The following is a 13,131-nucleotide window of genomic DNA, read 5'->3' on the forward strand; positions in this document are numbered from 1 at the left end:
GGCATAGATCTAGGGTGAGAGGGGAAAGATGTAAAAGGGACCTAAGGGGCAACTTTTTCATGTAGAGGGTGTGCTTGTATGGAATGAGCTGCCAGAGGAAGTGGTGGAGGCTGGTATCATTACAGCATTTAACAGGCATCTGGATGGGTAGATGAATAGAAAGGGTTTAGAGGGATACGAGTCAAGTGCTGGCAAATGGGACTAGATTAGGTTAGGATATCTTTTGACATGGTCAAGTTGGACTGAAGAGTCTGTTTCCGTGCTGCACATCTCTATGACTCTATAACAAATGTTCAACGAACTGGTCTGCAATTTCCCACATATGGCCTCCCTCCCATTCTGAATACAGGTGTTACATTAGCATTTTTCCAATCCAATGGAACCATAAGATCATACGACACAGGAGCAGAAATTAGGTCATTCAGTCCATCGAGTCTGCTCCACCATTCAATCGTGGCTGAGATGTTTCTCAACTCCATTCTCCAGCTTTCTTCCCGTAACCTTTGATCCCCTTGACAATCAGGAACATATATATATCTCAGTCTTAAATAAACACAGTGAATCTTTCCCATGTTCACAGATTTTTGGAATATTGTCTGCTGCCACTTCCTTCGGGACCCAGCGTGCAGGCCATCAGCACCAGAGGACTTGTCTGTCCTCAATCCAAATAGTTTCCTGTGTACCTTTACCCTCTCAATGTTGATTGTTTAAGTTCTACCCTTTCTATAGCCTCTGCCTTGCCAATTCTAATAGGAATAGTTCTGTTGTCTGCCAACATAAAAACTGAGATCATCTCTGCCACTTCAATGTTCCCCCATTAACTCACAGTTTTCATCTTCCAAGGTATCACACTTAGCTCAGCGACTCTGTTCCCATGAGCATACCAACAGAAGCTTTTGCTCTCCTTTTTGATATTTAGTGCGAGGTCTCTTTTGTAAGTTAACTTACCTATTTTTATTTATATTTTTTAATATCCCTTTATTTATGTTTGAAACTTTCCTAATGTTTGACCCTTCCAGAGGTCCAGAATAACATTTCACAACAGGCTGAAAAGTTAAAAAAACACTACGTTTAAACTTTTTGAAATAGCCCCTTTCTGGAGGCTGGGGGCCGGCAAAACGATCGCCCCGCCCCCATTGTCACCGATTGTTTGGAAGCCTCCCCAACCACCCCCCCTCAACCCAGGAGACGTCACATACCTGGGCCCCGCCCCCATTGTCACCGATTGTTTGGTGGCCTCTCCAACCACGCCCCCTCAACCCAGGAGACGTCACATACCTGGGCCCCGCCCCTTGTGAGCTGGCGCATGTGCAGTGCAGGTCCTGCATCGGGACTGAGGCAGTGTTACTGAGTGTGGGAGCAGAATGGTGCCGGTGGCTGAAGTAATAAGAACCGCTGGAAAAGCTGAGCAGGTCCGTCAGCTCGTGCCGAGAGAAATCATTTCGGGTCCCGGTGATCCTCCTTCAGAACAGGACCAGGTTTCAGAAACATCCCGGGGAGGTCGCCAGGCCCGAGCGCCAAGACCTGGCTCCTGCCCCCGGGGAGAGGAGACAGTGAGACAGGGTAGGATTGGGAACCGCGGGAGGAGGGAGACTGGAGAGTTTATAAACTCCTAGGGGGCGGCCTGAGGCCTCCAATAGAAGCCCCCACAGGCCCAGTGTTTACTTCACCGGCGAGGGCGCTCTCGGGTTCCCCGGGCAACCGGCCGCCATCTTTGTGAGGGTCAGGCGCATGTTGTCTTGGGGCGGGGAGCGCGGGCGGCCATCTTGGTGAGGGCACCATCAACTGTCATTTCTGGGAGAGAATTCCAACCTCGTGGTAACCTCGGCCTTGGCCGAGCTTAATTCCCCAGACTGTCCAGCGATGTGCAGGTTAGGGGGGGGGGGGGGGGTTCAGCCATGCTAAATTACTGATAATGCCCAAGGATGTTCTTGTTAGTGTATGTTGACCATGCTAATTTACCCCCAGTGTCCAGAGATGTGCAGGTTAGAGTGGATTGGCCGAGGTAAGTTTATCCATAGTGTCCGGGGTTCTGCAGGTTAGGGTTAAGGTCTGGACCCCCTCAATCGGCTCTCTCGATCCGAGATCGGTCAAAAGAATCACTAGGAGTACGGTCTATTTAAAGCAAGGTTATCAGCTTAATGACATAAGGCAGCCTAGCACAGATTTGTCCAGCAACACAGGTTAAAAGCTTCTGTGTTCCGTGGCAAAATTACACAATTACATTTGAAAATTACGCATTATTTATTTTTGCGACAGCGCAGCCTGAATTACAAAAGACCAATAAAATGTAACAAGGTGACATGATTGACAGCAGGTTAGTGCAATGATATTTCCTGGGAAACAGATTGTTTTACGCGCAAAATCATCCCATGCTTGCTAGTTCAAGATTAGTTCGAATACCAAATTACTTATGATTCATATTATGCAAACTCCATTGTTCTCATTTATTTCTAAATCCAACCAACTCAGCAAAGCAGCAATTCAAGTTCAATGTCAAATCATTACCTAAAGCCATTTTGTTATACTTATTTTAAAATATTATTTACAATTGAAATGCCATTTTGTGGTTAATAAAAATCTACATAAACCTGTTGCTCCTAACAACAGCCTAAATTCAAATTTTAATTCCTGATCTCAATAAAGCAGCAGTTGTCTCATTACCCAAAAGGTTGAGACCACAAACGATATAAGTATGGTTTTGATGGCTAATAATTCCTGAAAAATCTCCTACAGAAAAAAGTCACTGAGAGCTGCATATCCCAAAGAGTGATATTACTGTTTTGTAGAGCTTTTGGATTCTTCCATTCTATTGCAAAACTCAGGGGAGACTATATTCCTACAGTTACAGCATGAGGAGTACTTACTTTATTCAAAATAATAACCAGGTTTAGTCTAGGTAAGGGAGGGACCTTGCCAGTAAGAGGCATGCCTGTCTTTGTGACTTCCTTGAGGCTGTTCAATAGATGGGTCTTTTGGAAGAGAGGCATTTATTGTCCCAGAACAGTTCCACCCATCCCATAATTAGGAAGGCATTGGTGCCAGTAGGGGTCAAAGAATCTTTTGCTGAAGTCAGCACATAACAGACCACTTCATCTCCGCCAAATATTCTATTGTGACTTTGAAGAAACAAATTGTAATCGAAAAATAACATTTCCCTATCTTCTCTTTTGCGGTGTGACCTATTTGGTTGGAGCAAGGCTTACCAGGGTAGCTCATAGCACAACTGGTATCACACTGGCACACAACACCTTTACAGGGTGAAGACCATTTAGACTTGTTCTGTAAATGAACTGTTCAATCTCTGACCACTGCAATAGTCATTCTTGGTAATGTTCAGTCCCTCAGCAGACGAGGACATCTTCCTGGCATAGTTGGTGCACAGTCTCTGGTTGCTCAGGATCGCACAGGTAAACTGTTCCTTCTTGTGCACCAATGCTGGCAATGGCAAGTCCACACAGAATGGCTTTTCAATTTAAAATGGCTTCAGGTTATGATTTGATACTGCGAACTTGAATTGCTGCTTTGCTGAGTTGGTTAGCTTTGGGGAAAAGAAAACAATGGGGTTTAATAATATGAATCATATGAATTTGGTATTCGAACTAACCTTGAACTAGCAAGCACGGGATGATTTTGAGAGTAAAACAATCTGTTTCCTAGGAAATATTGGACTAACCTGCTGTCAATCATGTCACCTTATTACATTTGATTGGTCTTTTAAGGCTGTGCTGTCTCTTAAAAAACATGTAAGTGATGTGTACTTTTCGAAAGTAATTCTGCCATTTCGCCACGGAGCTCAGAAGCTTTAACTTCTGTGTTGCTGGACAGAATTGCGTCAGACTGCCTTGCTTTATTAAACTGATAACTTTGCTTTGTACAGTCCGCATTCCGTTCCTTCTGTGACCGATCTTGAGACGGAGGGGTCCCGCCTGGGATCCAGATCCTCAAGGGTGGATTGGCCATGCTAAATTCCCTCCATAGTGTCCAGGGATGTGTAAGTTCTGTGTATTACTCTGGGATAAATGTAGGGCAATTAGGGGAGGATATGGGTGAATTACCATTCAGAACGTTGGTTTGGACTTGTTGGGCCGAGTGGCCTGCTTCCACACTGTGAGGATTCTTTGAAGGGAAGGGATTTTTGCAAACTGCTCTCCTTCCATCTGCTGCAGAGTTCTGCTGTCGGCCTGTCCCCGCTCCCTGCCCCATTTTTGACATCACAACGCGGAAGTGACCGTATCAGTTTCAATGTGAAACACCCTCCTCTGGGCAACTCCTCATCCTGGGAGGGAGAGAGGGAGGGGGTAATCTGTTCACTTGTAGCAACTGGAGTGAATTCAAGGAGGGAATCTACTCTGCCAATTCAGGTATGTGTCTTAATTACCCGGGTGAGGAGGGACGGATGATAGCAATTGGGGAGGGGGAGATACTTTATTTTTATTTTTAAAATGCATCTGATTCCCACAAATAAATGCATCAGGTTCAAGTACAGCACGTGCAATGATCCACATTGCAGCTTCAAGCTGGCTGCAACAGTTTTCCATCCTCTGTTCTTGCTCCGTGTTGGCTGCAGCACATTTGGTTTCCTTCCCTCATCTCTTCTTTCTGCCCCCCACCCCTCCCGAACTGTTGATGCTTCCAAACTGACCCTCAAAAGTTCAGGTTATACTTCCATTCTTTCCCAGTTTTCAAAACCCACAAAATACAACTTTCCCAATCCTCTGAGTATCGGAGTTGGGAGGTTATGTTGTGGCTGTACAGGACATTGGTTAGGCCACTTTTGCTCTCACTCCTTTCAAAAGGACGTTGTGAAACTTGAAAGGGTTCAGAAAAATTTACAAGATTGCTGCCAGTGTTGGAGGGTTTGCGCTGAATTGTTTTGGGCTGTTTTCCCCGAGTGTGGCAAAGGCATTTGTATACATTTATAAAATCATGAAAGGCATGGATTGGGTAAATAGACAAGATATTGTCCCCTGGGTTTGGGGGTGTCCAGAACTAAAGTGTAATAGCTTTAGGGTGAGGTGGATGAGCAAAGATTTAAAAGAAACCTAAGGGCAACTTTTTAACTCCGAGGGTAGTGAGCGTAAAGAATGAGCTGCCAGAGGAAATGGTGGAGGCTGGTACAATTACAATATGTGAATGGCATCTGGATGGTTTCTGAATAGGAAGGGTTCAGAGGGGTATGGGCAATGTGCTGGCATATGGGATTAGATTAATTTAGAATATCTAGTCAACATCAATGAATTAAGACCATAAGACATAGAAGTGGAAGTTAGGCCATTCAGCCCATTGAGTCCATTCTGTCATTTAATCATGGCTGATGGACATTTCAGCTCCATTTACCTACACTCTCCCCGTAGCCCTTAATTCCTTAATTAAGAATTTATCAATCTCTGCCTTGAAGACATTTAATGTCCTGGCCTCCACTGCGCTCCCTGGCAATGAAATCCACAGGCCCACATTCTCTGGCTGAAGAAATGTCTCCTCATTTCTGTTTTAAATTGACCCCCTCTAATTATCAGGCTGTGTCCCTGGATCCTAGTCTCCTCCGCCTAATGGAAACAACTTCCCAGTATCCACCCTTTCTAAGCCAAGCATAATCTTGTAAGTTTCTATTAGATCTCTCCTCAACCTTCTGAACACTAATGAGTACAATCCCAGGATCATCAGCCATTTATCGTATGTTAGGCGTATCATTCCAGGGATCGACCGTGTGAATCTCTGCTGGACACACTCAAGTGCCAGTATATTCTGCTGTTACTGCTGCTGAGTCACACCTTGAACCCTATTTAGTGGGTGAAGTGGGAGGGGCAAGAGGATCCTTTCTGTCGGACTTGCTGCTCTCGCACCCACTTTACTTCCAGTGCTGTCTGACAGCACCTGCCCTACTGAATTGATCTGCAGGAGTAGATAGAGGACATTTTTACCCTTGATGGAGCGTAATGTTTGTCCAACCCCTGCAGGTAGGTCTGAAATAGATACATTTGTCTCTGTCCCAATGAGGCTCCTGCACAGGGCCAGGCTGGTTGGCTCAATTGGCCTCTATCAGTGTTTTCGCTCTGCCTGAGCCTCCACCCACCCCTCTTCATCGCCCCTTCCCATCCCTCATCAGCAAACTGATATCCCCCCCCCCCCCCCCCCCCCCCCCCCCCCACTTATCGCACGTTTACTTTATGCCACTTTGCTTTTACAAAGGACCCACATTAGTACCTGTTTTCACTCATCAAAAGAAATCCAAAGAGGATTTTTGCTTTCATGAGAGGCAACGTCCTAGTGAACCTTCTCTGCACCCTCTCCCAGAGCATCCACGTCCTTCCGGTAGCATGCTGGCCAGAACTGCACGCAATGTTATGAATGTGGCCGGAATAAATAGCTGTAACATAACTCGCTAACTCTTACACTCTAGGCAAGCGTGCTGTATGCCTTCTTGACCACGTGCCTGCCTGCTTTGTCACTTTCAGGGATCTATATGCCCAGATCCCTCTGTATGCCCGATCTCCTATGCGTTCTCTAATTTACTGTACACTTCTTGTATTTCCTTCTCTTCCTTTCTCCCTCACCTGTATCCAGCTTCCCCTTAATTGTATTCCTCTTTTCATCTCTTTCCCCCCCGTTCCTCACCCCTCCACACATCAGTGTATCATAAGACCGTAGGAGCTGAAATTAGGCCATTCAGCCCATTGTGACTGCTCTGCGATTCAGTCATGGCTGATAAGTTTCTTAACCCCATTCTCCCAGTAACCCTTGATCCCTTTCATACTCAAGAAAGTATCATTCACAGCTTAAATGTACTCAATGACCTGGCCTCCACAGTCTTCAGTGGCAGTGAATTCCATATATTCACCACTCTAGCTGAAGAAGTTTCTCTTTACCTCCATTCTAAAGGGTCTTCCCTTTGGGCCCTCGGCTCCTAGCCTTTCCTACCAAAGGAAACATCTTCCCAACATCCAGTCTGTTCAGAATTCTGTCGGTTTCAATTAGATTCCCCATCATCGTTCTAAATTCCATTAACTATAGACCCAGAGTCCTCAAACATTCCTTATTTGTTCAAATGTTCATTCCTGGGACCATTCTCGTGAACCTCCTCTGAACACACGCCTAGGCCAGTACATCCTTCCTGAGATTTGGGCCCAAAACTGCGCACAATACTCCAAATATGGCCTGACCAGAGTGTTACAAAGCCTCAACTACATCCCTACTTTTACATTCAAGTCCTGTCAAATTAAATGTCATCATTACATTTGCCTTCCTAACTACTGTCTCAACCTGTAAGTTTACCTTGAGAGAATCCTGGACTAGAACACCCAAGTCTCTTTACACCTTAGATTTCTGCATTTTCTTCAGTTCCAAGGGTGACTGTTGGTGTCGGGGCAGCACCAGAGATTTCCTGTCATGTGGATTGTATTCGGGGGTACCAAGTAATCTGAGGAACTGGCATTATCTCAGGAGAAATAGTTATTCCTGGAGGAGGTAGAGAGGAATGTGGTGTGATTCTGTAAACTCGAGGTCTCCAGAGGTGTGCAGAGGTGATGTTAGAATTTCACACCACAAATTTGAAAGCGAGGAAACTCCACCAGAATTCACTTATCAGACATGACAGGCCAATGGTGTCTATCTGTGATGTTAGAATTCTTTGATGCTTGGAACTGAAACATAACTTTCAACCCCATGTATTTCATCTCCTTTGTAATAGAGGCCTCTATTTGTATTTTTCAATTGGTTTTTGTACCTGTCTGCTACTTTTGATGATTTGTGTACTTGGTCTCCAAAGTCTTTTTTTCCCTCTTATAGTGCTTAGTTTCTAATAATTTAGCAGTTCTCCAATCAGTCTTTCTTGGGTGAAAAGTAAATGGTTCTGATGTTGTCGTATTGGGTGACATTAAACATTTTTTCCACTCATTCCTTTAACCCATGAATGCTGTTTAGCTTCTTCCTGCTCCTTTCTGCACAAGTTGATACCCCTCTGCCCCTGGATAGTTGATAATTGACCAACAACTGGATAGGTGTCCCCTTGATCCAACCTCTCGAGCAATAAGCTATCAGTAACCAAGGACAAAGGAGTTGGATTCCAATTGTTAGTAGTAAACCTCCACTAGGGACAGATTCTTTGGACATGATCTTTGCTTTTGGCACAGAGGCAGGAAACATCTCACCTGTTTCAGATAAATTAAATTACTGACTGTAAACTCCTTTGATACTGACACTGTCAAGACACTGTCAACTCCTTTGATACTGAGCAGCGTGAATTGAGTATTTACTGGCCAAACAAGAATGGATTTCCCAAACTGCCACAGTGTTGGTGACAGTCATACACCCAAACCAGCTGCTAGTAGGGATCAGCCTTCTCTCTGAATCAGGAGGTCACAGGTTTAAATCACAGGATGTTGCTGGTAAGAGGTTCAGTGATGGAAATGCCATTCAGTGGAAAATACTAATAGCTCCCAGAAATTATGGCGAATATTGGGGCTAATATAAATGAAGAACTGAAGGATATTTATATGTATGAAACAAAAATGCATCAGAGAATTGAATAGGATTTAAAGTAGCTAAATTCCCTGGGCTTGGTGGTTAACGCTAGTTCACTGGAAAGTGGTAATTGGAAAGTGGCACATGTCATCCCACTGTTTTAGAAAGAAGGAAGACTGCACAGGGAATCTATAATAAAAGGTACAACAACAGGACATTTAAAAATTAATGATAGGACTGAGCAGAATCAACATGGGCTTATTGGAAATATATGCTGGTCAAACTCAGGTCATTATAGCTAGCAGAATATATGAATGTCCAAATTAGGAGCTGAAGTAAGCCATTTGGCTCATTAAGCTGCTCCACTCCAAGAAGATAATGACTGATTACTTTGTGTTATACATTGCACATTCGCATCCATCCCCATAACCTTAGATTCTTCTTAAACAAAGGAATTAATCTACTTCTGCCTTAGAAATATTCAATGGTCCTGCCTCCACTATCTTCTGTCGCAAAGTATTCCAAAGCTGCACAACCTTCCAAAACATTTCCCTCCCTTCTTTGTCACAAATGATTGCGTTTTTTGAAGAAGTAACAAAGAGGATTGATGAGGGCAGAGCAGTAGATGTGATCTATATGGACTTCAGTAAGGCGTTCGACAAGTTTCCCCATGGGAGACTGATTAGCAAGGTTAGATCTCACGGAATACAGGGAGAACTAGCCACTTGGATACAGAACTGGCTCAAAGATAGAAGACAGAGGGTGGTGGTGGAGGGTTGTGTTTCAGACTGGAGGCCTGTGACCAGTGGAGTGCCACAAAGATTGGTGCTGCACCCTCTACTTTTTGTCATCTAACAAAATGATTTTGATGCGAGCATAAGAGGTACAGTTAGTAAGTTTGCAGATGACACCAAAATTGGAGGTGTAGTGGACAGCGAAGAGAGTTACCTCGGATTACAACAGGATGGGCTAATGGGCTGAGAAATGGCAGATGGAGTTTAATTCAGATAAATGCGAGGTGCTGCATTTTTGGAGAGCCAATCTTAGCAGGACTTATGCACTTAGTGTTGCTGAACAAAGAGACTTTTGAGTGCAGGTTCATAGCTCCTTGAAAGTGGAGTCGCAGGTAGATAGGAAAGTGACGAAGGCATTTGGTATGCTTTCCTTTATTGGTCAGAGTATTGAGTACATGAGTTGAGAGGACATGTTGCGGCTGTATTGGACATTGGTTAGCCCACTGTTGGAATATTGCGTGCAATTCTGGTCTCCTTCCTGTTGGAAAGATGTTGTGAAACTTGAAAGGGTTCAGAAACTATTTACAAGAATGTTGCCAGGGTTGGAGGATTTGAGCTGCTGGAGCATCGGAGGCTGAGGGGTGACCTTATAGAGGTTTACAAAATTATGAGGGCACGGATCGGATAAATAGGCAAAGTCTTTTCCCTGGGGTCGGAGAGTCAAGAACTAGCGGGCATAGGTTTAGGGTGAGAGGGGAAAGATATAAAAGAGACCTAAGGGGCAACTTTTTCACGCAGAGGTTGGTATGTGTATGGAATGAGTTGCCAGAGGAAGTGGTGGAGGCTGCTACAATTGCAACATTTAAGAGGCATTTGGATGGGTATATGAATAGGAAGGGTTTGGAGGGATATGGGCCAGGTCCTGGCAGGTGGGACTAGATTGGGTTGGGATATCTGATCAGCATGGACGGGTTCGACCAAAGGGTCTGTTTCTATGTTGTACATCTCTATGACTCGATAAATGGGTGATCTAATTGTTCGTTCACAACAATCAGTGAACATCCTTCAACATCCATCTTTTGAACTCCATTCAGGCTCATAGAAACTTCAATCAAATCACCCCTTGCTATTCCAAACTCTGGTTGAAAGTCAGACCTGTCTGTCTCATGATTTTCCATTAGACAGTCTGTTCATTGTGGGTGTCAATCCAGTTTACCTTCTGTGAATTGCCTTTAATGCATTTTCATTCTTCCTTAGGTAAGGATATCAAAACTGAGCACCGTGTTCAAGATGTAGTCCCACCATTGCTCTGTAACTGAGGCATAATCGCCTTACATTTATGTGATTGGCCTTTCTAATCACTTGCTGTGCTTGCATTCTAACTTGTGACTTATTTGCAAGGCCCCCGGATCCCTCTGCATCTCAGAATTATGCAGTTGTTCTCCAAGTCGGTAACAAATTGCATTTTACCATATTGTACACCACTTTCAAGAGTTTTGCTTATTTATTTAACCAATCTATCAATCTGCATCCTTGATATGTCATCCCCACAATGTACATCTCCATCTATCTTTGTGTTGCCTGCAAATGTAACCACATACCTTTGATCCCCTCCTGTAAGTCATCTATATAAGTGTAGAAAGTTGAGGAGCCAGCAGAGATGCCTGTTGGAACCCCACCATACATTGTCATATACAACCAATTTGACAAAAGAACCATTTTTGCATATTCTGTTTTCTGCCAGTCAGTTGATGTTCTATAACTATACTTTACACCATGAGCTCCTCTGTGCAATATGCTTTTCGTGAAAACATGTCAAACACCTTTAGGATATTCAAGTTCAGTATATCCACAGGCTTCAATTTACATACTCTTTTAAATAATTCCTTGAGGACAGCATGGTGGCACAGTGGCTCCCTCTCATGGCCAGAGACACCTATTTGATTTCAGCCTTGAGTCGACTATCTATTTGGAGTTTGCATGTTCTGTCTATGTCTTTGTGAGTTTCCACTGGGGGCTCCACAGTCCAAAGATGTGTAGGTTGGGTGGATTAGCCATGCTGGATTGTGTAATGTCCTTGGATGTCCAAGCTAGGTGAGTTAGCTATGCTAAATGCAGGGTTACGGGAGTTGAGTGGCGGTCTGGATCTGGGTGGGATGCACTTGAGGGTTGGTGCAGGACTTGATCGGCCAAATGGTCTCTTTCCACACTCTCGGAATTCTATGAATAAATTGGTGAAACAACATTTTGTTTTCATATTAGCATGCTGATTCTTTTCAATTATCACGAGCTCTTTGACATGGTGGTTATAATCTCCTTAATTGATTCAAAAACAAATGTTTAATTGCCATAGATTCAAGGGACCACATTTTCCATGATGTATCTTTCCCTTCGAGGACAGAAGTATTAAATATGTTACTCTCCAGTCTGAGGAAAACTTGCCTGAATCTAATAAATCTTGGAAAATTAACATTAATGCAAATATGAACTCATTCGCCACCTTTTAAAATTCTATGATGAAGTCCACCTATACCCAGAGATTTGCCAGCCCATAGCACCATCAGTTCGCTCAATAGCATTTATCTAATGATTCTCATTTCACCAAACCCCTCTGTTTGTTCAACCTATGGAGTTAAAGGCAGGATTCTTGACCCTGTGGTGGAACAGAGGGATCTTGGAGTCCAAGTCCATAGATCACTCAAAGTTGCCACCCAGGTTGAGAAGGTTGTTACGAAGGTGTACGCTGTGTTGGCTTTCATTAGCAGGGAGATTGAGCTTAAGAGCTGCAAGGTTATGCTGCAGCTGTATGGAGTACTGGTTAGATCACACTTGGAATATTGTGTTCACTTTTAGTCACCTAATTTTAGGAGAGATGTGTAGGGAAAATGCCAGAGGAAACATCACAGAAGCGCTTCACAGGAGGCTGCCAAGCACTGAGGATGTTACCTAGACAGGGGACGAAATGTCTGCAACACAAATTCCCAGCTCGGCGAACAAAACCACAACAGGAAGCTGAGAGAGGGTACAGAGGAGATTTACCTCGATGCTGCCTGGAATGGAGGGGATGTCTTAGGTTGGGGGAGCTAGGGCCTTTCTCATTGGAGCGGAGAAGGATGAGAGGTGACTTTATAGAGGTGTACTATATGTTGAGAGGCATAGATAGAACGAATAGCGAGAGACTTTTTCCCTAGGTCAGAAATGACAGTGCATAATTTTAAGGTAATTGGAAGAAGGTTTAGGGGAGATGTCAGAGGTAGGTTTTTTACTCCGATGGTGAGTGCATGGAATGCACTTCCAGGGTTGGAATGAGAGTCAGATACATTTAAGGACATTTAAGCGACTGCTGAACAAGCACATGGATGGCAGTAAATTGAGGGGTGTGCAGGCTAGTCTCATCTTCAAGTTGGATAAAAGGCTGGTACAATATCGAGGGTTGAAGGGTCTGAACTGTGCTGTATTGTTCTACGTTCTCACTCCATAACGATGCAGGAGCAGTATTGGAAGAACAATATTTCGTCAAACCCCTTGACCCTTCCAGAGATGGGCACTGTCGATGGAAACTCGGTTAAATTCTGTCAGCAGTCAGGTGATAGCCGGGAGGGGGGAGGGTGGCAGCTGTGAGACTGAACTTGCTTACTCAAGGGTTTTTAGTTTTGGTTGCAATGTGCAATGAAGTGTGAATCATTGTTTCAGCAATTGGTTCTGTGTGTTGTTTCTGAGTCAGTGACCAAATTAAGGCGATTCACCCACAACCAGAGCAAGAGGCTGGGATTAATATTGACTCCACTGCATTCAGCATGACATCACGTCAATACTGTTAGAAAGGGAAAGCTGACACCAACTCCCACCCCACCAGAGATCTCAAACCGAAACACCCAAAGAGAAGTGCATCGCCCTATAATCTGTCAAATTAATGTGAACAGTAGTGTAACCT

At 44.1% G+C, this 13,131-nt stretch overlaps 1 long non-coding RNA gene across 2 annotated transcripts in view; it reads left to right on the forward strand.

The window, feature by feature from the left end:
* The first annotated feature begins 1,325 nt into the window (after window positions 1-1,325).
* LOC140460334 (uncharacterized) overlaps window positions 1,326-13,131 on the forward strand; it is a 30,751-nt gene continuing 18,945 nt past the window's right edge. Inside the window, exons 1-2 of one of the 2 annotated variants that reach the window (XR_011953990.1) lie at window positions 1,326-1,563; window positions 4,170-4,364. This is a non-coding gene — a long non-coding RNA (uncharacterized lncRNA). The remainder of the gene's footprint in view (window positions 1,564-4,169; window positions 4,365-13,131) is intronic. The other variant, XR_011953989.1, reaches the window with a different exon arrangement.

This window comes from Chiloscyllium punctatum, chromosome 36, assembly GCF_047496795.1.
Source record: "Chiloscyllium punctatum isolate Juve2018m chromosome 36, sChiPun1.3, whole genome shotgun sequence".
Classification (NCBI taxonomy): domain Eukaryota; kingdom Metazoa; phylum Chordata; class Chondrichthyes; order Orectolobiformes; family Hemiscylliidae; genus Chiloscyllium; species Chiloscyllium punctatum.